Source organism: Mustela putorius, unplaced genomic scaffold (assembly GCF_011764305.1).
Source record: "Mustela putorius furo isolate JIRA1106 unplaced genomic scaffold, ASM1176430v1.1 tig00003834_pilon_pilon_pilon, whole genome shotgun sequence".
NCBI lineage: Eukaryota > Metazoa > Chordata > Mammalia > Carnivora > Mustelidae > Mustela > Mustela putorius.
Window position 1 is genome coordinate 136,430,319 of NW_025421987.1, and position 25,627 is coordinate 136,455,945.

The 25,627-nt window shown below is 49.2% G+C and overlaps 1 protein-coding gene across 5 annotated transcripts in view; it reads right to left on the reverse strand.

Annotated features, from left to right (window-relative positions):
• Nucleotides 1–10,619, reverse strand: part of SCN5A (sodium voltage-gated channel alpha subunit 5) — a 94,829-nt gene extending 84,210 nt beyond the window's left edge. For 4 of the 5 annotated variants that reach the window (XR_006609302.1, XM_045089146.1, XM_045089147.1 and 1 more), the window contains exon 1: nucleotides 10,448–10,545. The gene's annotated coding sequence lies outside the window, so the exon portion shown is untranslated. Of the gene's footprint in view, nucleotides 1–10,447 lie in introns of all 5 variants that reach the window. The other variant, XM_004759336.3, reaches the window with a different exon arrangement.
• Between the last annotated feature and the right edge of the window lie 15,008 nt (nucleotides 10,620–25,627).

A 25,627-nucleotide genomic window follows, 5' to 3' on the forward strand; every position in this document is an offset into this window, starting at 1 on the left:
CAGGAAGTATCTTAAGAATGCCAGTTGCTCTTATTGTGGTTGCTGTGGTCACTACTTTTTTCCTACTAGATCCAACTCAGAGGATCCCTCTTCGAAAGACCTGTCTTGCTGCCTCCTCTGCTTCCCACTCCCAGTCCTCCCTGCCTGGCTGGCCTTCCCTTCTGTGTTCTCAGCACACTTGCATCCCCATACCCACTTCACCACAGGATGCAGTTAACTGACTTCCTTTCACATCTCCCTCTCCCTTCGGCTGTGTCCTGAATTTTCGAACCACAGTCTGGCCCAGTAGAGGTGCCTCTAAAGGCCTGGTGAATGAATGAGTGAATGAATGAATGAATGAATGCCAGATTAACCTTCCTATTGCCCAGCCTGTGAGCTTGGAGATGAACAACACAAAGCCCCCTTTTTCTGGGCCTTGTTTTTCTCAGCCACAAACTGGGTGGGCCAATCCAGCAAGGTTGTAGGCTCATGATGTGTCTGGGACTGCCGGAAGTGCTGCTGTGATCACCTTATTTCATTCTTGCAACAATTCTAGGGAGAGGGTAGGTTAGTATCTGTTTTACACAAAGGGAAATCTGATGCTTCGAGGTTAAGTAAGCAGGCCCCAGTCTGTCTGGTGAAAGCCAGGTCTCACCAAGGCACTTACATTCCCTCCTACTTCTGCTGGCACAGAGGGCTGGGAGGAAGGGGTAAGGTCAATTTGCGACAGGGGCGGGGCATGTCTGTGAACCGCCCCCCCCACCTACAAAATGAGGAGTCCAGCCAAGGCTGGTCCTTCCTCCCTCTCAGCAGCCTGGCTGGCCGACCTGCCTGTGCCCACGCGTGGGTGGCTGCTCCCAGGGAGACCTGGCCGATTTCTGCCAATGGCCAGGGACTCAGCAGTTTCCCCGCTGGAAATGATTCCCCAGCAGTTTTTATCTCCAGCTCTGGCCCTGTTGAACGGCCCTGTCCAAAAGGGTAGCCACCCAGCCCACATGGCTACTGACCACTTGGAATGTGGCTATCCCAGTGGCCATCCAGAGTGGTACAGTCCCCACAAATTTCATTATTAACTTTTAAACACTGATTACAATTTATGCTGGTTAACATTTTGGATGTATGGGGTTAAATGAAATGATACAATTAATCTCACTTGTTTTTTTTTTTTTTTTTTGACTTTTTAAAATGTGGCTACTAGAAAATTTTAAGTTGCATATGTGACTCTCATGGGTAGTTCATGTTCCTCTCTACCAGATGGCATTCCCTCCCTGCTGTTGGGCCCTAAACACTTAGAGTTCCACTGCCTTTGGGCTGGGCCTCAGGCTAGCCCTGGGGGTGGGGGAGGGGAGAGAAGCAGAGGGGGAGGACAGGTCGGGGATGGGTTGAAGGAGAGTTGTCTTCAGCAGCCCAGAAAGTGGCCACCCGGTTTGGGGCAGTGGCTTGTGGGTGGTTGTACTGACTGGACCCACAGGTGGGGATGGGGGTCGGGAGAGGGGGAAGTGGGAGGGGTCAACGGCATCCCTCCAGCCCAGGCAATTATCTGCACAGTCCTGGCTCTCCCAGGGTAACGGCTTGGACAAAGGCTCAGTGGGGGTGCCAGCTGGTTCTTGTGGCCTGTGCATTCAGGTCCTTGCTCCCAGATCAAAGGCACATTGGCAGTCCTTGTGCAGGGCCTCAGCGAACCGGCTCCCTGTAGGCTCCGCTCCTCTGAGGCTGCATAGACATTAACTCTGTCTAGCCCAGAGCCCGAGCTTTGGGGGAGGATGATCCCCCGGGGGCTTTCCTTCTCCAGTCCTGATCCCAGCCCCCAGCAATCTGGGGAAGTCCTGCAGAATCCCCACCCCCATCCCTTCTGGAGGCGAACACGCCCACCCCAGAAGCCGGGGATGCCCTCATTTACATACATTTGCATCTCATTTATTCCAACACTCTGGCTGAAGCCGAGGCTAATTCAGCTGACAAGAAAACCCCACCCGTTTGCTCTGCTTAAGTGATTCCCCAGGCGGAATAAAAAGGGGTCCCTGGGACCAGACCCTTCCCTCTGGAGTGGGAGCTGAGGGGAGAGCTGGAATGGGGTGGGGGCACCTTTGGCTTGAGCCCTGGATTCAGCCAGAGTTCCTGTTTTTTCAAACTCCACCTTCCCCACAGTAAGGATAGGGCCCTTTGGGAGCCTGGAAAGGGCTTGCTCGTCTCAAGTTCCCTGGTATTGCTGGTGCCAGGTCAGGGGAACTACACACACAGCCCAGGTCATTCAGGGCCCCCTGCACAGGGCGCCTGGCATCCGCTTCCTTCCAGGCCTGAGTCTGTCTTGTAAGCCCAATTATTTCTCCATGCACAGGGGTCTGGAACGTTATGTCAGGCACTGAGATGTTACTCACAGCCCAGAGCTGCCTAGGGGTCCAGGGACTCCAGGGTGGGGGCTTGGAGGATCCACTATGTGACCAAAAGAACTCAGAAGTCAGACAGCTGGCTCGGTCAACCAGGGCACTGCTGGCCCAGACTGTGTACCGTCTATAGCCACACACCACACACAACTGGGCCAGAAAGGTGGCCCAGGAAGCACCCGACCAGCACACAGGTGCCTGCGAGATGGCTGGAAATCAGCATCCTAAGTCTCTAGCCCCGTTTCTTCCAACTCATTTTTCTCAACACCTGGGCTAAAAAAAAAATGGTTTCACAGGGGAACTGTACACTGAAGTCATGGCAACCAAAGCATTTATGGAGTACCTACTGTGTGCATTAGGGAGACAGGAGTACCCTAGGGAAGCCTGGGGGCGCTTAGGGTCCCTTAACCCCCAGAGAAAGATAAGCCAATCCATCCACACACAAGATCTATGCCACAAAATTGTTTATGAGACAGAATGGGCACATCTATCTATATGAAAATGCACTGATTTTCAGTGTATAGTTGAATGAGTTTTAACAAATGTATACATACATTCGTGTAACTACCACCTCAGTTAAGCTAGTGAACATTCCCACCGCCCCAGAAAGTTCCCTAGTGTCCCCTTCTGGTCAGCTTTTCTGATTTCCATCATCATAGATGAGTCTGACCTGTTCTAGAACTTCGCATATATAGAAGCACACTGTATGGGCTGTTTGCATCAAATGTTCCTGCTTGACATAGTGCTTCTGAGGCTTTTACACCGCATTTGCCAACTTCCCTTTGCAATGCACTGTGACCACGCGGGACCCAGCTGGGGACAAGTCCTTCGCCTGATCATAAAAGGCGAGGACTGGGAGGGACTCGAAGTCCAGCTATCTCTGGGGACAGCCGCCCCCGGGGGATCCTTAGGGAATATTTTTCTCTCCTTCCCTCAGACATTTCCTGAAACAGAAACTCAGCAATTATACATCTAACCGGCACCCAGCTCAGCAAGTGAGTGGGGGCTTTCCCTGGGTTTCCACTTTTGTTAGCAACTAGCTGTCGCTTTATTTAACTGGCAGTCTGTGCCGCATCCAACCACCACGGGGGTGGAGGTGGTGGCGGCGGGGTTGGCGCTGCAAATGGCTGGCCCCTACCCTGTGCCTTCTTTTCCCTCAAGTCCTGCTGTGGCGGGCCCCCTCTGCCTGCCTGCACCCGCACGCGCAGCTGGGTGTCCTCTGGCTGGGGCAGGGGGAACAGACTCAGGGGCTGGGATTCTTCCCAGGGGTGGGCCCCAAGGCAGGCAGCAGTGCTGGGCAGCAGGAACAGGCACTTTGGCTCAGAGGCGACCTTTGTACCCCTTCCCTGCTACTGGCCCAGATCGATGAGGCTGGGGCTTTGATGGCCACACAGGAAGTATTGATGGGGCTGGGCTGATCCCTCCCATGGTCTGATGTTCCCCCACATCTTAGATGACCCAGCCAGGCCAGCTGGAGGGACGGCTAATGAAACCTGAGGACTGAAATCAGCAGCTCCAGGCAAACCTCTCCCTGCCCTCCATCCCTTTGAACACTGCCTCTGGAGCCAGGCCCTTCCTTTGCCCAGGACTTCGAAGAATCAATACCCGCCAGAAAGGCATTTACCACCCTCTTGATGCCAGGAAGAGCCTTTCTGCTTCTCAAAATCCATTCCCAGAAAGCACGGGGACTGCCTGGGCACAGTGGTCAGGAGGTGGGGGCCTGGGCACCGCGGGTCCCGGGCTTCGCACCACCCGCGTACCCGAGTGACCTTGAGCCTAGAGGCTGACCAGCACTGGTCCCCGGCCTCCAGGGCTGTAAGGAGGGGAGCACACACCCTGGCGATGACAACGGAGGGATCTCCTAGTGGGTGAGGGACCTTCCCGCGCCCACACAGCTGCCACGAGAGCGGCTCCGTCCTTTCGCTTGCTTAACACACTTGTGGGGGCACAACTTCCCACTGCCTCCCTGGAGATTCAGTCAGAAGAAGAAACTGAAGAAGAGAAAGAAAGAACTGAACTCCAGCCGCTGAGCATAAATGCTCTCTTCCCACAACAGGCCCGCGCACACAGTCTGATCTCTTTCCCCTCTCCCAATTCTGGGCATCTGCCACGGCTGGGCTCTAATCCCACCTCCTCCAGATACCCTCCCCTGGCATCTCTGGGCTACAGGGACCTCCACTGGTGTGTGTGTGTGTGTGTGTGTGTGTGTGCATGCACGCAAGCATGCTGAGCTCCCAACTCCTGCCAGCCATCTCCTCTGTCCTGAGCAGCCTTCGCTCTGGCCCCAGGGGTAAACCTACTAGGCCCCAAGGGTCTTTGGTTCCTTTTCTGCCTAACCAGAGTAGTAAACAGAGTGAAGAATAGACAAAGAGAGTCACAGAACTGTCCCACTGGACCCCAGTTTCAATAACCACTAAAGTTTCTGCGGGGCTTGGGGCATGCCAGAACCTTGTCCAGGAAATGAAGTTGGAGGTAGGAAAGCTGTGGGTACCCGGCTCCCCAGCCCATGGCTGTGACTCTTTGGGAACGGGATGAGGGTGATCTGGCAGGGGAGGTGACACAGGTTTCAAAGAGCCCACGAGTCACATGGTGCCAAAGCTGTGCCATCTATGGCACTTGCCCCGGAAAAGTCTACTCCTGGACTCCCTCTCCCATTTGAGGGTCCCTGGCCCCAATAATTGATGTGGGGTCTCTATAAATAGCACCCATTCCATATTGATCATCTTAAAAAGACACGGAATGTTCTAGGCCCACGGAGAGAAGAGTTATGTCTAAAAATAGTTTCATCCCCAGGAACCACTGCCAGCCCCAGGCTGTCATATAAGCTGTGCATAACAAAGGGGCAGTCTGAAGGAGGCAGATGACAGAAAGGGTGGCAGTTGGAAACTGAGGCATGAAACCTCTCCATCTCCACCTCATTTTCTCTGCTCTGGTCACAGAAGCCAACCATGCCTCAGGAGCTTTTCTCTGCCTTAGGGCCTTTGCACCTGCAGTTCCCTCTTTCTAAGACATTCTTTCTCCAGATTTCCTCTGGATAGGTTTTCCCTTGTTTGTTTGTTTGTTTTGTTTTGTTGTTGTTTGTTTGTTTTAGATTTATCTGAGAGAGAGAGAGACCCCATGAATGGGCAGCAGCACAGAAGGAGAGAATCTCAAGCAGATTCACCACCTAGTGTAGAGCCAGGCTTGATCTCATGACCCATGAGATTATGATGGGAAATCATGAGTCACCCACTTAACCAACTTAGCCACCCAGCATCCCTGCTTCTTTCTTGTTATTTAGGTCTCAATTCAATCTCTTCCTTCAAGAGGTCTTTCCTGACCAGCCAGTCTAGGATCACTCCTGTCTGTCCACCACATCATCCTGTTTTACTTCCTTCATAGCCCTGGTCATGATTTAAAATTACCTTCAGTATCTATTTGCTTAGTGGTATCTGGTCTGTCTTTCCCCGATAGTATGTGAACTTCATGAGAGCAGTTACTGAATCTGAGTTGTACACCTTCTAGAATCTTCTGTGGCACCGAGTAGATGCTGAATGTCTTATCTGGGCCCTCCCCCACCACCCCAAGCTGAACTCTGCCTTAGACCAACACTTCAGGTCAGCCTGGGGAGGCAGAAGGCAGTGGGAATCCAGTCCTGGCTTACTCTGTAGCCCCCCCATGCCTGGTCTACTCTCTGCAGCATCCAGTCTCTGTCCACAGCCTGCCCCCTGGCTTCATCCCTTCGCTCTCTGCCTCCTTCATAGAGTTTGCCACAAGATTTCCACCCTATCCCTCTACTCCTGGTTATCTGCTCTTGAGGACCTCAATGTGTCTCCAAACACTGCTTGGAACACTTCTCATCTCAGAGCAAGATCTCCCTCCCCTTCTTGTCCCCCACCCCCAGGAGGAATCACAGTTCCTGCCATCAAAATCCCCCTCTGAGTCACAACTTCAACTCAGACCTCTGGCCCCTCACTGTCAGGAAAAGTATTTGCCCTAAAAGTACCACCCGTGGGTGCACTGCATGGATACACATGCCTAGAGTCCACTCTGGGCTCTCCCTACATACCCCCTTGACTCCACCACTGGCCAGCTCCCTTCTATCTCTTTTCTCCCTCTTAAACCATCAAACTCTTGCAAAGAGCTGTCTACACGTGCTGTCTCCACGTCCTCACCTCCTGCTCACTTCTGAACCCACTCCAAACTGGCTCCTATTCTCACCAATTCATTCACTCATTCATTCATTCATTCATTCATTCATTCAACAACTAACCATCTGTGTTGGGCACCACATTCTGTAGGTGTTAAGGAAGTTTCTGGTGCTCACTGTCACCAGCATCCACACTGTTCCTCAATCTAATGGACACTCCTTTTAAAAGTAGGCATTCTTCTTGAACTATGCCTGAACTTCTCAGAACCATCTTCTTTACGCTCAGCAGAAAGAAAAGAAACAGAAGACTCCCCTTCCTCTGGGACATGCTCTCTCCTTGCTTTCTGTGACACCTCCCACTCCTGGCTTGCCTCCCACCTCTCCGACTGCTCCTTCTCAGCCTCCTTTGCAGACTTCTCCGGCCTCAATTGTTGGAGTGTCTCAGGGATCTGGACCAAAGCTGTTCTCTTGCACTCTCTCCTCCACATCAGGCTCACCTGGGTGCTTTGAAAATTTCTGATGCCCAGGCCTCACCCTGGAGTCAAATGAATTAGAACCTTGAGGGGAGGGAGTGGAGCCTGGGCATAGGTTTTTTTGTTTTGTTTTGTTTTTCAATTTTTATTTTATTTTTTAAAGATTTTATTTATTTATTTGACAGAGAGACAGATCACAAGTAGGCAGAAAGGCAGGCAGAGAGAGAGGGGGAAGCAGGCTCCCCACTGAGCAGAGAGCCCGATGCGAGCCTCGATCCCAGGACCCTGAGATCATGGCCTGAGCCGAAGGCAGAGGCTTTATTCCACTGAGCCACCTAGGCGCTCCATGTTTTTCAATTTTTAAAAGCTGTCCAAGTGATGCTAATGTGGCCAGGCTTGAGGACCACTGGTCTGCAATCTTGCTGGACAATCTAATTTACTGCCATGACTCCCGTGGCCAGCATCTGCAGATGATTCCTAGTTTCCACCTCCAGCCCCGGTCTCCTGCCAAACACTGGACCCTCCCCTCCAACTGACCACTGCATGTTTGGATCTGTCTCTGGAAGTAGTAACGGTTCCACTCAGTACCCCGAAATATCTGTCACTTCTCCTTTGTTCTTTATCAAACTTACCAACCTAAACTTCACTCTTGCAGTGTGGTGGGGTGGTGGTGGAGAATCTCATTTAATGAGAAATCAAAGTCAGGGAGGGAAGAAGTGGCACGTCTCTGAACAGAGAAGAAAGCTGGGATGCCACAGGTTCCACCACCTGTGGTGACCTGACTCTTCCTTTCCTTCAACCGAAGGACTTCTGAGGGCACTCGTGGTCTGTATGGGCAGACCTGACACATTGGCTCAAACCCAAGGCCTGCTACTTAGTAGATGTGTGACAGTGAGCGAGTTAGTTCACCTTGTTGGGACTTCAGTTTCGACACCTGCAGTATTGTCATCAGTAAGGTCCCACCCCCCGGGCTGATGTAAGGATTCCTGAGATGAGCCTTATAAAGTGATTAGTGCCATGCCTGGCTGACAGAAAGCACTCAGTGAATGTTAGCTATTTTTAGTACCATTACTGAGGATAAATTCCCAATTCCTGAGTATAGAGCTCACAAGGGCCCCCGTGACTGTGACCTTGGCTTTAGCTTCTGCTCTTCCCTCCCTCGCACCATGAGACCCAACGGGTCGCTGAACTAACAAGGGTGTTTTTCACAAATCTGCATGGCTCATGCCGGTCCTGATGGCTAGACTGCAACTTCTCCATCTCGAAAACTCCTATTCATCCTTCAAAACCCATGAGGAAGGTTATTTTTGTTAGAGAGATACTCTTGACTCCTCTGGCCAAAAGTAATCATTCCTCTTTCAGGGGGGCAATGGGGTCACACTTCTGATAGTGATACCCTTCCAATAACTTTCCCAAAAGTCAGTGGGAACTACCCTCCTGTGAACAGAACAGAGACTGCCATTGACCACTGCTCCAGGATGTTTGCACGACTCCCTTCTGGAATGGCTTGGGCACTAGCCTCTTCTTCTCCACAACTCCCAGCTGTCTCTGGTGCTTCCCACCACTCCTGTGAGCTTGGTCTTCATGCTGAGTGAGTCAATCCTGGAACTTTTCCAGAAGAGCTTTGATCACCAACCAGGGATGGGCCAAGCACCGCAGAGGCACAGCAGCTGCCCAGGCCACACAGGGCTGAAGGTTTTTTGCCGGCATCCCAGAGCCTGTTTCCTTTCTGCCCAGATCCTCTTTGGTCAGTCCTAGCTCATTTTGGTCCCCAGGAAGTAGTTCTCAAGGAATCTTCATCCTGAGTGGTGCACCAAATCTACTGACTCTCTCTAGATGACCTTGGATAAGTCCTTGACCCACTCCCGGCCTTGGTTTTCTCCTGTCCAATGTAGCACTAATGACAGAATTCGATTAAAAGTTCAGTGGGTCTCATTTCAGCACAGTGTGGGACATTCTAGCATCAAATCTGTGTTCCACGGTCTGGCTGTCCCCTGACTCTCCCCTCCTGATACTCCTGTGACAGCAGCATGGTATGAGCTATCATCCTGTGCCACCCTCCTTCCGCCTTCCAGCTCCATTACCACCCACTCACGTGCACCTGCCCGATTCCAGCTGGGAGGAGTTGAGGGTGAGGAGATGGAGTTGAGGACAGCCACAAGGGCCTGAGCTCCCAGTGGCCTGGGCCTCTGCTACTCTGAGTCCCTCTAGATCATGAGGGGCTTGGTGGGAATCTGCGAGAAGGCTGAGGTGCTGCCGCATGGTGGGGGTCATGTGGTGTGTCTGTCTCCACCCCGTTGTTCAGGCTCACTGAGGAAGGTGACTAGGGTCTCAGTGGGAGGGGGGACGAAATGCCAACCAAAAAGCCTAAGAGGCGGCTCACCCTGCCCTCCTAGGACTGGTCTCAATGCTCTAAGGAGAGAAGATTGACTCCTGCCCCAACGTCAGCCATGGCTTCCTGGCTGATTCATCTGTGCCCTGGCCTCCAACAGGTGTTTGCAAGGCAGGCCTATGGCCAGGGCCTCGTCCCCAGCATTTCCCCCATTACGGCTTTCTGCACCTCCAGCCTCCACAAGGCTAGGTACAACCGTTCCTCCCGTTCCTTCCCATGCCACCAAAGACGATCAAATAACACAGAGGATGAAAGCCACCTCCCTCCCGTCAAGGCGAGTGGATCTGCCCGGGTAAGAGCGAGAGCAAGCAGGGCAGAGAACTCTCTCCAATCCCAGCGCACAGAGATCTCCCTTGCTGAGAGCACAAGGAAGTCTCTCCTCCTTCAAGGCGCTTAGAGACCAGATGCGGCCCCGTTAGGGCGTCAAAGGGCACAGAGATCTCTTCGGGCTCGAAGCTCGCAGAGATAGGACACGTATTTAGATCTCTGCTCCCTCAGGGCGCAGAGATCTTTCCCAGGTCAGGACAGGCAGCGATCCGGTCCCAAAGAAGACACCCCTAGAGGACCAATCAGTGGGGCCCAGAGAAAGGGGGTGATTGGCTCCCTCCCCCATTCCCAGCCCTGCTCGGTCGGCTCCCCGGCTTTCTGGAACCACACTCACTGCGCGCCTAGTCGCCGCTCTGACCTTGGGGTCTCCGGCCTCGGGAATCCGGGTCCCAATCCCAGACCCTCCCCGAGCCTGCGCCAGGGTCGGCCGGGAAGCCGGGGCCGCAGCTCCTCCTCCCCGGGCCCTCGACAGCGCACCGGGAAACCCGGAAGGAAAGGAATGGGGAGGGGGCGCACGGCGATTACAGACGCCCCCCCACACCCCGGGGGGAATCCCTTCCAGCCCGGAGGATCTGCACCCTTTCTTCTCTCCCTCCCGCCTCGGGGGCAGCGATGGGGGAGGGAACTGCCGGGCGCACCCGGGGCAGGGGAGGGGGTGGATAGGGGCCGGAGGCTCCTACCCTCGGGGAGGAAAGTTGGGCGGCGGCAGGCGGAGGGGGCTCCGGCCCGGCCGGTGCTCCCAGGCGCAGGGGCGCTCGCTCACCTGCTGGTCCCCCGGCCCTGGCCCCGGGATGGGCGGCTGAGGTTCCGCGCGGACTCGGCTCGGAGCGGGGCTCGGGGCACTGGGCGCAGGCTCAGCGGCCCCGGGGGCGCGATCCGCGCATCCTACGGGCGCCGCCGCCGTCTCGGCTCCGCCGCTCCGCTCGGGCTCCGGGGCTCGGCGGGCGGGCGCGGGCTCGGGCTGGGGGCGGGGTCGGGGGCGGGCCCCGCCTGGGCTCGGCCTGGGGCTTGGGGCCCCCGGCTGGCTCCGCCCCAGAGCGACGCGCCCCGGACTCCGCACGTGGCGCTCCGCCCGCTCAGAGGGTGAAGCCCTGGGCACCCGCCGGGGCGCACACCCCCAAGCTGACCCGGGGGCGCCCCGCCAAAGACAGCCGCCCACGCGGGCACAGACAGACACACGCAGACGCGGGCACACGCTGGGGTACACACTCACCGACCCAGGGACGCTTCGCCACAGATAGCCACCCACGCGGACACGGACAGGCACGCATCCCGGCACACACGGGAGAATACACGCAGGCATCCTCCCTGACCTGGGGACCCTACATTGGGGAACCAGCCCCCTGGACACGGACAGACCCTGATGCGGGCTCACACAGACACCTATGCTGACATTCCCTGAGGCTGACAGACACACTCGACACACGCACACCTGCGCTGACACACAGACACCCACACGGACATAGGCAGACACATCATTGACACACACACTGAGGCAGACACACTCTGACAAACTCAGTGATACATGACTCAGAGACTCGTATCCCTTGACACAGAGGCACACAGTTACATGGGACCACATTCTGCTGGAGAAACACGGATAGTACACAATTCTGCACAATAGTAGACACTCGCACTCACACAGACCAGAAATAAGGGCACAACCAACAAACACAGAGACACCCACCCTGAAATGGACTCACACACATGCTCACATACATACACCTTGTTGGGACACATACAACCAACACCTTTACACACAGAGAGACGCTCAAACATGTGGATACTGAGACAGACACTGCCTCTCACATAGGGACACATAGACCAGTGGCAAATTATCGCTCATACCCAGGCTGACCCATAGGGAAACATATCCAGGAACACAAGTTTTTAAAACAAAATGGGCTACCAGATTTTCCCCACAGGCCAGTAACATAGTTGGAAGGGACGGTATGCTTTGCCCTGCACAGTGGCCACTGCCCACAGCCGTCTTTACTTTTCTGACACTTTCAAAGCCCCAAGATACAAGAATTGCTCTTGGAGGGCAAAATGGGGGCTGGTATCTCAGAAAGCTCCAAGGTGCTGGATTTGAGATCTCAGAGACTGTGACCTGCCCCTCCACTGGAACTCTGGAGAGGTAACGATGAGTCCATTGTCCCTTTGGGATCTGGGTGTGGGGTTCCAGGTGTCACTGGGGGCCTTACACATACACTGAGGAGCTACCCGTGCTTTCAGGACAGCCAGTCCAGGGTAGGGGAATCGGTGAGAAAGTCGGTCTACAGGAGAGTCTTAAGACACTGGACGCTTTCGGGCCCTGGATTGGGTGGGATGGCTCCTGGCCAGACAGATGAATCATAAAAACAGCACGCTGGCCTCTAGCCCCTTGACGGGCCTCAGGTTGGCCAGCATCTCCCACTAGCGGCCAGAGCGGGAAGTGCAGGCAGTGTCAACTTGGCAGCACCCCCCTCCCCCCCCCCTGTCCCCCCCCCCCCCCCCCCCCGGGCGCGCGGGACCGCCTTCCCCTGAGCTCACACCTCCTTGGTGCGAGGAAAGGGCTGTAGAAGGGGGTCCTCCCGAGGTTTTCCACGACCAGATTCTAGACCCCGGAATGAAGATTAAAACTTACAAATGGACATCGTGCCAAGCAGAAAACCAAGCTAGGACGGAGGCAGCTGGGTCCATGGCATGGGGGCAGGGATCTTTAGAGAGCACCCTCGCTTCAGCAGAGTTGGAGTTCTCATTGTCTTCCTTAGCGTTGGACACTTGGATGTTGCCAGAGGGGTAGGTAGGCTAAGGCGTGACTCTACAGGCACCCCAGATGGAAACGAGGGGAGGGAAGCCCATGAGAAGGAGATGTCAGAGTTCTGACCACGTGGAGATTCAGCTAACCCATCTGCTGGTCTGAGAGAGGCTGCAGGGGGCAGGAAAAGGCTGGAAAGGGCCCCAGACCCCATTTAATTGAAGCAAGAACATGCAGTCAGCAGTCCAGAACAATCAAAGTTTAAGTGAGGGGTTTTTCTTTATCTGCCCCCCCCCCAACTTCCAGTTCAAAGCTGGGTTGAGAACATTGTGTTTGCACATTCATTCCCAATTCCTCTCTTGCATTACTTCCTTTTCTTTACTCCCTTGGTCACCATCATCACTTCACTGTCATTCTCTGGCCCACACAGGCTCCCTCTCTAGGAGAAAAAGCAGGTCTTTAAATACGTACACATCTTTGTAAATTGTATAATATTGTTGTTCGCGCTTATGTGTTTTCTGTTTTTATTGCCCTGGGCTTTTCTTTCTCTGCTGAATCATAACTTTCACATGGAAAAGAGCACAGACCCTAGGCGTTCAGCTCAAGGGTTATCACTAGTTGAAAACCTCTCTATAGCCAGCACACAGATCAAGACACCAAGCACCACCAGCATCCCAGAAGCCTCCTCTGTGACTTCTAACTGTCACAACTGCTTCTCCCCCAGGGTTAACTACTATACTGGCGTACATTGAATTCCCCATGCTAGTTTTGCCTAGTTAATTTAATTTAAGAGAGGGGGAGCACGAACCAGGGGAGGGGCAGAGGGAGAGGGAGAAGCAGACTCCCCGGTGAGCAGGGAACCCAAGGTGGGACTCAATCTCAGGACCCTGGATTCATGACCTGAGTCAAAGGCAGACGCATAACTGAGCCACCCTGGCACCCGAGTTTTGCCTAGATTTGATACTTTCAAAAATGGAATCTTTGAGTAGAAACTCTTGTATCTGGCTTCTTTTGAACAACTTTAAGTTTGTGAGACCCATCCATATTGCTATTTGTTCTCATTGCTTTTCGGAATTTCATCGTGTGAATATACCACAATTTATTTCCCCATTGGAGTGCAGATGGGTGTCCGGTAGTTTCTAATGTGGGGTTCCCATATATAGCACTGCTATGAGCATTCTAGTGTATGAATTTTGGGGAGTGTATGTATGCATTTCTGAGAGAGAGTTGCTGGGGGAGAGTGTTTTTGCTTTTAGTAGACACTGCCAAAGAGTTTTTCAAAGTGGTTCTACCAATATATACTTCATCAGCTGTGACTGTATGAGAGTTCTGGTTTATCCTCCAGCATCCTCCAGTATTTGGTATTTTTATCTTTTTCATTTTAGCCACTGGAGTGGGTGTGCAGAGGTTTTACATTGTGGTTTTAATTGGCATTTCCCTGATGACTAATGAAATTGGGCACTTTTTCATGGTTTATTGGCCATTTGTGTATATGTGCTTTTCATTTATATAAATGGCTATTGTTCTAACTTCCATTCTTTTTCTTGTGTTTCTCCCCTAACACTCTGCTTTGGAGCTCTAGCCACATTTCGGTGTGGGCAGTCAGTTCTTTGCTTCTGACAGCTGCCGTGTGTTCTCTGTTAGGCACCCACCACGCTTTATTTATCCGTTCCCCTAGAGAGGGACGACAGGTAGGGTAGGAGATGTTAATTGGTGGAAAAAGCGGTAACTAGCTCGTGTTTCTCTTGTTTTCGCTCTGCTCGTGCCTGGGGTCCCAAGAGGTAAAGAAGCAAGCTGATCTGGGGTCAGCTTGCTTGGACGCTCAGGACTAGGCATCTTGGAAGGCGGAAGTACAGGTTGGAGGCTGAAAGCAGGAGGCCTGGTGGAACGCTTACACAGAAGCCAGGAAGACCCAGAAAGGTGTCTCCCTGTCCTCCCAGCCAGGTGCTGGTCCCCCTCCCCCATCAGTGGCTAACTATCTCTGACTCTGGGAAGGGGCATCTTGTAGGAGTGAGGGGCTTTATCGAGAGTAGTGGGATCTAGTGGGACCCTGGTTCCCTATCCCTGCTAGATGCTGGACCTCTGGCAAAGGATGGGGGAATTCCACACTGAGAAAATGACCAGCTGAGAGAAAAGACCTTGGATCCTGGGCACCCAACTGTCCTCCCTCTAAAGCCTCCCTATCAAGGAGTGCCGCTTGCTCCACATTCATCCCCACACTTTTTCCTTGCCTGGTTCTCTCAGGGAGGCTGTACGGACTAAGTACCTGCCTTCTCATGTCCCCTGTGCCCAGTGCCAGCCACATGACTGGACACTGGCCACGAGTCCTAAGCACAGTTTGCCTGGGGTGGGATGGTTTCTGGGAGAGCATGTGCTTTCTTGATAAAAGGACTGGAGCAGCTAGAAGAGCTTTCTTCCCCTTCTTCCTGCCTTGAACGAGACCATCATGCGGGGAGATGACATAATCATTGCACAAACATGGAGGTAAGGCCAGGAGATTTGCAGATGTTGGCCGCCAAGGACAGTCAACTGTAAGCCAGCACCTTCATGCTTCTCTTCCACTCTACGTGTGACTGAATGAGACTGCCTCTTTGAAGTTGGAACCAGATTGTGTCTGCTGGGGAGGGATCTGGAAGCCCAGGTGCTCTCAATACAGGCTGTTGCCCAGCCTCCTTGTTTTTAGCTGCACCCCTCCTCCTCATTTCCAAAGGTATCCCCAGTGCCCGGGCCTGTGCCAGAGTCCCAGAAACTTGCTAGAACTTCAAGGGGGAACGAGAGTGTCCTTTGTTTTCCTTTGGCACCTCTCCCTCTGTGAGCACTTTGAGCTCAGCCTTCCAGTGCTGCCAAGTCATTTGCTGCTCCAACTTCCATGAAGTCCTGGTTGACACCACTGTTTCTTCCTCTTCCACGTTTTTTTGTTTTTGTGATGTTTATGCCTTTTTAAATGATTGCGTTGCCATTTTCATGACAGTGCAAGAGGTATTTCACTCCACTGTATTTTGAAGGCAGTCTTCCATTTCAGTTCCCACCCCAGATGATTGTAAGGAGTGATCAGGTTACCCCTGTGTGTTGCTGGGGCTCCCCTCAGAAGAGATTTTGCTTTATTCTGGAGCTCGAGCAGTTGAGACCTTCTATCTTAGGAGGGGCAGAGAAAAAGAGAAATGTATTCATTGTCAAGGACATGTTTCCATGGGGATGGTGACCTGATCCCTCCTATTCCTAAATGATGAACAGGCTACCTTTTTCATCTGAAGGACAGTTGCCAGGTGGGATATACTGTCTCCCACATGTACACTCTGCTCTAATCTGTCTCTCTCTCTCTCTCTCTCTCTCTCTCACACACACACACACACACACACACACACACACACACAAGCATGTATGCACCCCTTGCTGCTGTAGACTCCCCATTAGCCCAAATGATGCTGGGTCTAGAAATGAGGAAGAGCTGCCCCTTCCTCAAGTCACGCGACTGCCATCTGCTGGAGAGTTGAGAGAAAATAGATAAAAATCTGATGTCTAGCAAGGTGCATCGCGCCCTAGGATAGTATGAAGCCCAAGTGTATGGGGCAGCCTGCTCCTACCACTGCCTGTCCCACCTTCTCCCTGCAAAATGATGCCCCTCTCCCATCAGCAGTTCTGGCCATTATAGGGATCTTGAGAGCCGGGCTTGGAGGGCCTGAAGTTTATTTTAAACAGATTATTACTGTCCATGTGACCTTGGATGAGACACAAAACCTTTCTGGACCTTACTTTACTCATATATAAATGGAGTAACTGTATACCTACCCACCTCATTGAGTTTTTGATAGGATCAAGTGAAATAACATCTGGAAAACTGTTTGAGAAATGGAATGCTTTGTGGGTGAAATTGATACTTGTATTAACGAAAGCCCTTTTGCCCTTTGCCTTAGGTTGGGTTCCCTAGGAACAGACTCTGAGGTGGAGACTTGCATTCAAGGGGCTTATAGGGATGCTCTCGGAAACCACATCTGTAGGGTGTGAGGGAAGCAGGGTTGGGCAGAGGGAGGAGTTACCGGCAATGGTCTCAGCTAAGCCAACAGGAGACCCTGGAGCTGGATAACCCTCTTGGAGTCTTCCCAAAAATTGAGACCAGAGGAGAGGGAGCAAGCTTCACTGCCTATACTTTACCCAGTCATGGTGTTGGGTTGCTCCCGCCGAGCCTCTGTAACCTTGGGTGAAGCAGCTCCCTTGAGGCAAGGGCGACATCAGGAAAGGACACAGCTGTGAGCTTTCAGTAGTCACATTGCTGGCAGCTGGAGGGACAATGGGAGCTCTACCCAAGAGGGGTTGTGTGGAGCTCGCCACATTCCCCTACCCTGGGTTGTATATGTCCAGGAGTGTGTTGTTCTTGGTGGCTATGACATGGCAGGAGTAAGGAAAGAGCCAGCGACGGATGCGACGGATTTTGCACAATGGGTACACACCCAGGCTCCTGTGGCTGGGGCACGGTCTCCTTGGCACTCTCCCTTTCACTCAGCTGGTCTTTCTGACAGCCTTACCTGCATGAAGCATATCCCAGAGAAGTATTCCAAGTCCACATAAGGCAACCTGATCCCCCATGTCCCATCACATTCTGTGGGGAACATGGTGGTCCCTCTGAGTTCTGCCTCCTTCAAAACGGCGACATGTTTGTCCTGTGTGCTGTCATGGTTCCCATCAGTGCAGTGGTGGAGTGGAGGAACATAGGAGAGATTCAGAGGTGGCTGACAGGATCCTGGCCCCTGAATGCAGCCCATAGATGTAGTTTCTTTTCAAGGGGCAGGTACAGTGTGTGAAACAGTTTATACTGCTGTGAATGTCTTTCGCTGGGACATACACTCTCCAGTTCTTTTTGGTTCCCACCATTTCTTGTTGTATTAGGTTTATTAACATTCCCTGCATGGCTCTGCGGGCATTTGAGGCTTTCTTTCCTGGAGGAGGGCCAAGCAGCCCCACAAGGACTCTGGAGCACCCAGGATGGTCACATGAACTAGGGTCAGCAGTAGGTAGATGGTGACGGGATGGCTGGGAAATCTGGGCTTGGGCAGGCTGTGGGCTGTGATGAGCAAGCAGGTCAGGGGCAGGGATGGAATCATACCCCAGGGTATGATGCTGGTTAGAGAGGACCTGGTGAACTATGCTCAGAGCTGGACAGGATCACCAGATAGGCACTGTGCTTGGCCACTGATTCTCTATCACACCTTATTTTTATATGCTGAAGAAGCATTTTTATTGATATACATAATATGGATGAATCTCAGATGTGTGATATTAGGTGAAGGAAGCCAGCATCAAAAGGTTACATATACTCTATGATTCCATTTATATGATATTCTGGAGAAGGAAAAATGAAAGGAACAGTGACTGCTAGGTGGCTGGGTGTGGAGGGAGTGTGGGCTTGCATACAAAGGGATAGCATGAGGGAGAGAAGGTTTCAGGATGATGGAATGTTCTGTCTTTTGACCGTGGTGTGACTCCGCATTTGTCAACACTCAGAGCAGTACACCAAAAAGCATGAATTTGCCTGCGTGTAAATGAAAATATAAATAAACTAAAAATTTAAAAATAAAAATGAAGACATCCTTACCGTTTTGAACAGAAGTGGTACTTCCTTCAGGAATGCGTGAGTGAGTGTGTGTGAGTGGAGGAGAAACAGGTATGTGTGATTTTTGAAGAGACGGTGGTCAGAGCCACTGTTCTGAGCCCCAGATTGCTGGAGCAGGCGCAGGGCTTCAGGAATTCTACCTTTACTGCTCTGTATATGAGCTTGAACTAGAGGCTCTGGTTGCCCAGAAACAGGGGTCGTGGACTTTGAAGCAAAATACCGTGTTTTTTGTGTGTGTGTGTGTGGTTGTTGTTTTGTTTGTTTCTTTTTGGTTCTATTTTTGGTCACGTTTCATTTTATGGTGGTGGTGTTTTTCTAGTCAGATATTTCCTCTCTGTAGTGGTAGAGAAGAGGTGGGGGAGGCTGCAGGTGAGTCCCTAGCGCACTTAGGGAACCTCTGAGCCTCCCTAGCACCTGCTCTACCCCAGCATCCACAACATCCTAAAAATACAAAATGTTGTGTTAACAGGAAGAGGACAGGATGCGGAGGGGGGTCAGCCACTCCAATGGATTCAATCCCTAGTGCTGTGCAGAACAACAGCCAGACTCCTCTGGGCCTCACTTTCCCTATCTCTAAGAGAAAAGCCTGGGGAAGGAAGAAAGACCCTAGGTCCGCAGGCACCGAGGAGGGACTCTGCCTGGGACTTCTGTCCTCATTTCTGCCCTGGGTGGTGTGGGTCCAGGGTGGCCCTTGCCAGCATAAGGCCTACCTCACATCGTCCTCACGCTCTCAAGAGAAGTGGATGTACAAAGGTGCCAGACCTGACAAGAGAATTCAGAAGACTTTGTAGGAGAATTGGTTTTTTCACTGGAAGTCAGTGCTTCAAGCCAGAAAATGCTCATAACTGGCAGCAACGTACAAAAGCTGCCTCTTGTCTGTAAGCGTATCAAGAGGCAGGGGCTGGAGTGCAAGCTTCTCGAGTGAGCGCTGACAGGAGAGCAGAAGAGCTGCCTCCCACTCTTACAGGCTCAGAGCATCCTGGCTGCCAGGGCTGAGACAGCGAGCACTCCAGCCCCTCACCTTTCGTGGTGGGAGCCAGGCCCAGGACGAGCAGTGATCTGACAAGGGCCTGTAAAGGGCTGTGGCCACTGCTGGGGTTCCTGGGGGAGGGCTTCGGGACGTGGTACCCCAGATGTGCATTGCAGGAGCGTGACCTTCCTCTGGACTCATCTGTTGATGGAGGCAGCCTTGTAATTTCTGAGGGTTGTAAAGACAGGATCCCTATGGCCACCCCATTCTAGGAGAGCAATGCTGGGGACCAGATCAGTCACACTTCCCAGGGGGCTTGGCTTCAGGCTGGGCTGACACAGGGGCCACACTCTCATCTATCAGCAGACCTTCAGAGGGGAAGAGAAGGGTGAACACTGGCTTGGCTTTTGTCTTTTCAGAATTTCATATTGAATGGCTCTCACATGTCCCCAGGGTCCAGACCTCAGCAGGAATCTCTTCAATTTATAAACCCAGGCCCGAGCTGCCAGCTGGGAAGCCCTTCCCCAGCAGATAAGCATCTAGTAGGCATGCCTTCTATGGTTGTATCCAGGCCTCTGGGGGTAGAGAGCAGGGAGCTGCTTTCCATCTGCCTCCTGGCTCACATGCCCAGTCCATACCTGTTGGTCCACAATGAGGAGCAAAAAAGATCCTTTTGGTGGTTCCTGATGCCATCTGATCCCTGCTGTGATGGATGTAGTGGGTCAGGCACTTGGCTTCCTTGTTAGCCTCCTCCTGGTGTACCTTTCTCTACCCAAGCCAGAAACTAGATTTCCTAGAGTCTTTTGCAGATTGAACTCTGGATTTGAATTTAGACGTGCTCTAGGAAATTTGAATAGCAGAAACCATCTTCCTAATGCTTTGGTTGTTACTACATGGTCAAGGAGATGTTGGGCTTTTCTCTGTCATTATTCCAGTGACATGTGACTTGATTTGTGGGTAGGAAGAGGCAACATGTAGCAGTCACTGTGGCTCCCTGGTCATAGTGGATTAAAATGGCTGCAGATTCTTTGCACAACCCCATCAAGGGATAAGTATGCTTTCCTTCCTCTGAAGTCTGGGTTGTCCTGTGACTTGCTTTGACCAATAGAATGTAGCAGAAGTGATGCTTTGTAACTTCAAGGGGCTGCACCTGAAGAGCTCTGAGCTTCTGTTTTCTTCCTTTTGGAACCCTCTCTTGGACATCAGCACTATGGAAAAAGTCTGACTATCATGCTGTGAGGAAGCCCAAGATTGCCAGGTGGTAAGATACAGTCTGCATGAAGGAGGACCAAGATGCCATGATGTGGATAAAGCCTTCTTGGGTCTTCCAGTTCCTCTGACCACCAGCTGAATGTAGCTGGGCGAATGACCCCAGCCCTTGGCACATGTTGCAAACCACCTAGCTAAGCCCTGTCCAGATTCCCGATCCTCAAACTTATGAGCAAATTAAATGGTCATTGTTTTAAGCCCATGATGTTTTGGGCAAGGGAGTTACATATCAGTAGATAACTCAAACGTTGATCCTTGGATCACATTTTGTAATGAGTTCTCTTTTCTAAACTGGAATGCAATTTACATAGAATAAAATTTAAAGTGCACAATTTAAATAATTTTTACATGTGTATACATGAAAGTACTGCCACAGTTAAATAGTGAACATATCCGTTACCTTTAAAAGTTTCTTTGTGGCCCTTTGCCATCCTTTCTTGCTGATCCTTTCTACACCCAACCTCTCTCACCAGGTAACTACTGATCTGTTGTTGTCACTGTAGATTAATTTGCATTTTTCTAGAGGTTTATTCAAAAAAAGAGGTCCATGCCATACTATTTTTTTTTGGGGGGGGGGGTCTGGCTCCTGTAAGCACAATTATTTTGAAATCCACCCATGTTGTTTTATATATCAATATCTCATTCCTTTTTATTGCTGAGTAGTATTCCACTGTATGGTGGTATTATGGTCTGTTTATCCTGTTGATGGACAATTTGGTTTGTCTCTGGTTTTTAGCTTTCATAAAGTTGCTATGAACATTTGGTACAAGTCTTTGTATAAATATATGCTTTTTTCTTAAGTAAAAATATCTAGGAGTAAAATGGCTGGATCATATGGTAGATGTATACTTAAGTTTTTAACAAATTATCAAACAGTTTTCTAAAGTGGTTGTACATTTTACTTTCCCACCAGCACTGTATGATAGTTCCACTTCTTCCACATACTTCCCAACATGTGGTCTGGTTAGTTTTTTTTTAAATTTCAACTCTGTATGTATGGTATACCATTGTAGTTTTAATTTGTATTTCCCTAATGACTAATGATGTGGAGCATCCTTTTGTGTGCTTACTTGCTATCCTTAAACCTTTTTTTTGGTGAAGTGTCTGTTCAATTCTTTTGCCAATTTTTTGTATTAGTTTGCTATTTGTTTATTATTTAATGTTGAGATTTAAAAAAATATGTTCTGGATCCGAGTCCTTTATTAGTTTTCTACTTTGCAGACATTTTCTTCCAGTGGTGGATTGTCCTTTCATTTTCTTAAATGTCTTTTTCAGTATAGAAACTTTACATTTTAATGATGTATAATTTATTTATTTTCTCTCTCTCTTTCTCTCTCTCTATATGTATATGTATATGTGTATGCTTTTTTGTGTTGTATCTAAGAAATCTTTGCCTAGTCTGAGGTTGAAAAATATTTCCTCTAGATTTTCTTCTAGGAATTTTGTAGGGCTTATAGTTCACTTAGACTTAATCTTCATATATGATGCAAAGTACGGATTGAGGTTCTTTTTCTTTGCATATGAATGTCCAATTGTTCCAGCACTGTTTGTTTAAAAAACCATTCTTTCTTCATTGAATTGCTATGGATCTATTTTTGGGCTCTCTATTCTGTTCCATTAATCCACACGTGTCTCCTGTTATCAGTACTATACTTTTTAATTACTAATGATTTATAGTAAATGAATTGGTAATGAGAACTTTCCAACTTTTTCTTTTTTTTTTTTCTTTCTTTTTTTTTTTTTTAAGATTTTATTTATTCATCAGAGAGAGAGAGGGAGAGAGCGAGCACAGGCAGACGGAATGGCAGGCAGAGGTAGAGGGAGAAGCAGGCTCCCTGCCGAGCAAGGAGCCCGATGTGGGACGCTGTGATCATGACCTGAGCCGAAGGCAGCTGCTTAACCAACTGAGCCACCCAGGCGTCCCTCTTTTTTTTTTCTTGAAAAGTATTTTGGTTATTCTAGTTTCTTTGCCTCATATAAATTTTGGAACAAGCTTGTTCGTTCTCACAAAAAATTATGCTGAGGTTGATTGAGAATGTGCTGAATCTACAGATCAGTCTGGGGGAGAATTAACATCTTAGAAATACTGAGTCTTTTAATTCATGAACAATTCAATTCATGAATATTTATTTATTTCTTCTTTGATTTCTTACATTGTGTTTTTAGTTTTTAATTTACATCTCCTGTACACATTATTTTGTGATATTTATTCCAAGTATTTGATGTTGGTGCTATTGTAAATTATTTTAAAATTTCAATTTATATTTCACCTTGAAGGAAATATCTCAACAGCTTCAGATCCTTTGGAAATTTTTACTGAAGTTATATGTCCTTTCCTTTTAATGGAGTTTATCTTGCATCCTCTGGTTCACATCTGTCTTGCTAAGGTGACTCCAGCTGATCAGATCTAATCAGCATAATATCAAGAATGAAATATGTTGGGGTGCCTGGGTGGCTCAGTCTGTTAAACGTCTGCCTTTATATAGCTCAGGTCATGATCCCAGGGTCCTGGGGTCAAGCCCCACATTGGGCTCCCTGCTCAGTGGAGAGCCTGCTTTTCCCTCTCTCTCTGCCTGTCACTCTGCCTGCTTGTGCTCTCTGTCTCTGTCAAATAAATAAAGAAAATATTTATAAAAAGACTGAAGTATGCTATTGTGTAGAATGTCAATATGATGAAGATTTCTGCAAACTGTATCATTGCAGAGAACAGGCAAATTTATCAGCCCTGTGGCAAAACTGTGCAATAGTATTGTTAGCCATACCAGGTGAAAGCAAATTGCTTTTTGGCAATCTTTACAAATTGATATGGAGGACAAAGTATTTGCAAGGTTAGTAACTACATATGGGGGCCAAGGGCCGTGTTGATTTAGTGCTGTAAAGCTACTATATGTGAAACAGCAATTGCCATTAAAACCACCTCCTCATTAGGTTTACAATAATCCACAGTAATTCTCTAAGATCCATTTGCCTCCTGCACAGGACAAACTAGTAAGTTAAATGGAATGTGATAGGTATCATTACTTCTGCATCTTTAAAGTCTTTGTTGGTGGCACCAGTCTTTTAAATTCCCTCAGGGGTGTGATACTGCTTTTGGTTCACTCTCTGGACAAAGACAACAAGTTCAAGGAGCTTTCTATTATGATAGCCTTTACACTGTATGTTGAAGATCCAATGTGGGGATTTTGCCTGTTGTCAACTATGCCATTCCAACTGTCAGGGGTCAACAAACTTTTTTTTTTTTTTTGTAAAGTACCAGATACTAAATATTTGTGGGACAGATATTTGTCTCCTCCTCCTTCTCAATACTTTAAAAATGTAACCAACAAATTGGACAACCTCGAAGAAATGGATAAATTCCTAGAAACATATAACCTTCCAAAACGGAATCAGGAAGAAACAGAAACATTGAACAGACCAATTACTAGCAATGAGATTGCATCAGTAATTGAAAAAACTCCCAACAAACAGAAGTCCAGAATCAGATGCTTTCATAGGCAAATTCTATAAAACATTTAAAGAAGACTTGATACCTATTCTTCTGAAACTATTCCAAAAACATAGAAGAGGAAGAAAACCTTCCAAATTCAGCCTGTGAGGCCAATATTATCTTGATACCAAAATTGGATAAAGACAGTACAAAAAGTAAAGAAAAGAAAACTATAGGCCAATATCTTTATATAGTTGCAAAAATCCTTAACAAAATATTAGCAAACTGAATCCAATGGTACATTAAGAAAATCATTCACTACAATTGAATGGGATTTATTTTAGGGATTTAAAATAAAAAGAAAAAATAAGAACCTTTCTTAGCTTGCAGGCTATGTCAAGAAATCCCCCCAAACCAAAGAACAAATAAAACAAGCAAAACAAAATGAAATTCCAACAACAACAATAACAACAACAGAACAAAAAGAAGGAAAAGGCAAAAGGCCAGATTTGGCCCACAGGCCATAATTTGCTAATCTCTGGTCTAGACAAGTGCTGTCCAATAAACTTCCAGTGATAGTGGAAATTTAAATTTAAACAGCTGCATGTGGCTAGTAGTGACTACATTGAACTACACAGATCTATGTTCAGTAACTAGAGCATGGGTCAGTGAATCTACAGAATCAATTATGATTTGACCTTGACACTATTCATCACCTGACTCTCATAAAACCCCACTTTGACTGGTAGACCATAGAGGCATTTTGTGTCCCCTCAAATTAGTGTCGATTCCCGAGTCAGTGTTTTGTAACCTTTGAAAGGTCTGTATATTTCCCTTTTCCCAGTGCACAATTACTATAGTAATTGGTTACAGATCACTTTGAGAAAAGCCTGGTAGAAGATTTACAGTATATACTTAACAGGAGCTCTGCAATACCACTCTTCAAGGAGAATTTGTCTTCCTTTCAAGTGAAGGGATCTTAGCCTGTGAAGTTGTTAAGGAGGAGAGGTTTGACTCTTAAATGTAGTGACTCAAGTTATGTTTCTGGCCACTGGATCTGGAGTTTCTCCTGTTAAGTAGATCAAGTGAATTTTAGTAGGCTTCCCATTTATTTCATTCCCATCAATTAGCCATCCTCAATGATTGCTATGTTGCAAATTATTTTGGTTACCTCTTTTCCTTTGCTACCTATTATAGTAAAAGTACACTTCCTTATCTTTTAATTAAGGCAGTTACACATTGCCTTTTGGCCTCTGCTACTCTGGAATTCCATCATCCCACTGAAATCAAGGCTCCCAGGTCACTGACAGCATATACCATCATGATACCTGATTGCAGAGGACAGACAGTGCAGAGCTTCTCAAAGATGCTGGTTTCTGGCCTACCCCCCCTGCCATTAGTGTGTTTTTCAGTGCCTTGGAGAAAGGAAGGGTCTTTGACTATTTTGAGAGTTAGGTTGGAAAGGGCTGATATGCAGTTATGCATGATAAATCTACTCTACATTTCATGCTAGGGAACTTTCTAATATTGTGTTAGGGAAGTCCTGTTATCTCAACTTTATTAAATGTAGGCCACCATCGACTCCAAGTGGTACAGGTTGAGCATTCTTCTCCTTTTGCCAGGCTGTCAGGTAGAAGGTGGTGGTTGTGGTGGTGGTGGTGGCAGTCTAATCAGCGGTTGGGCTGAGTTTGAAGCTTTCTCCTATTGGCTTTAGGTCTTCCTTTTATGTTGCCCTTCTCAGGGAGTCAATTTCCTGCCACTCTCAGTTGTATTCCAGTTATTCTTATAGGACACTTGTTAGCATGGTGGTGGACAACAGGGAGGTAAACATCCTTTGATGTATTGATTTAGCCTCAGTTTTGGGAGGGTATGTGAACCTGGATCTTGGGAATGTATCCTTCAAAATTATTCATGCCTCTCAATACAATC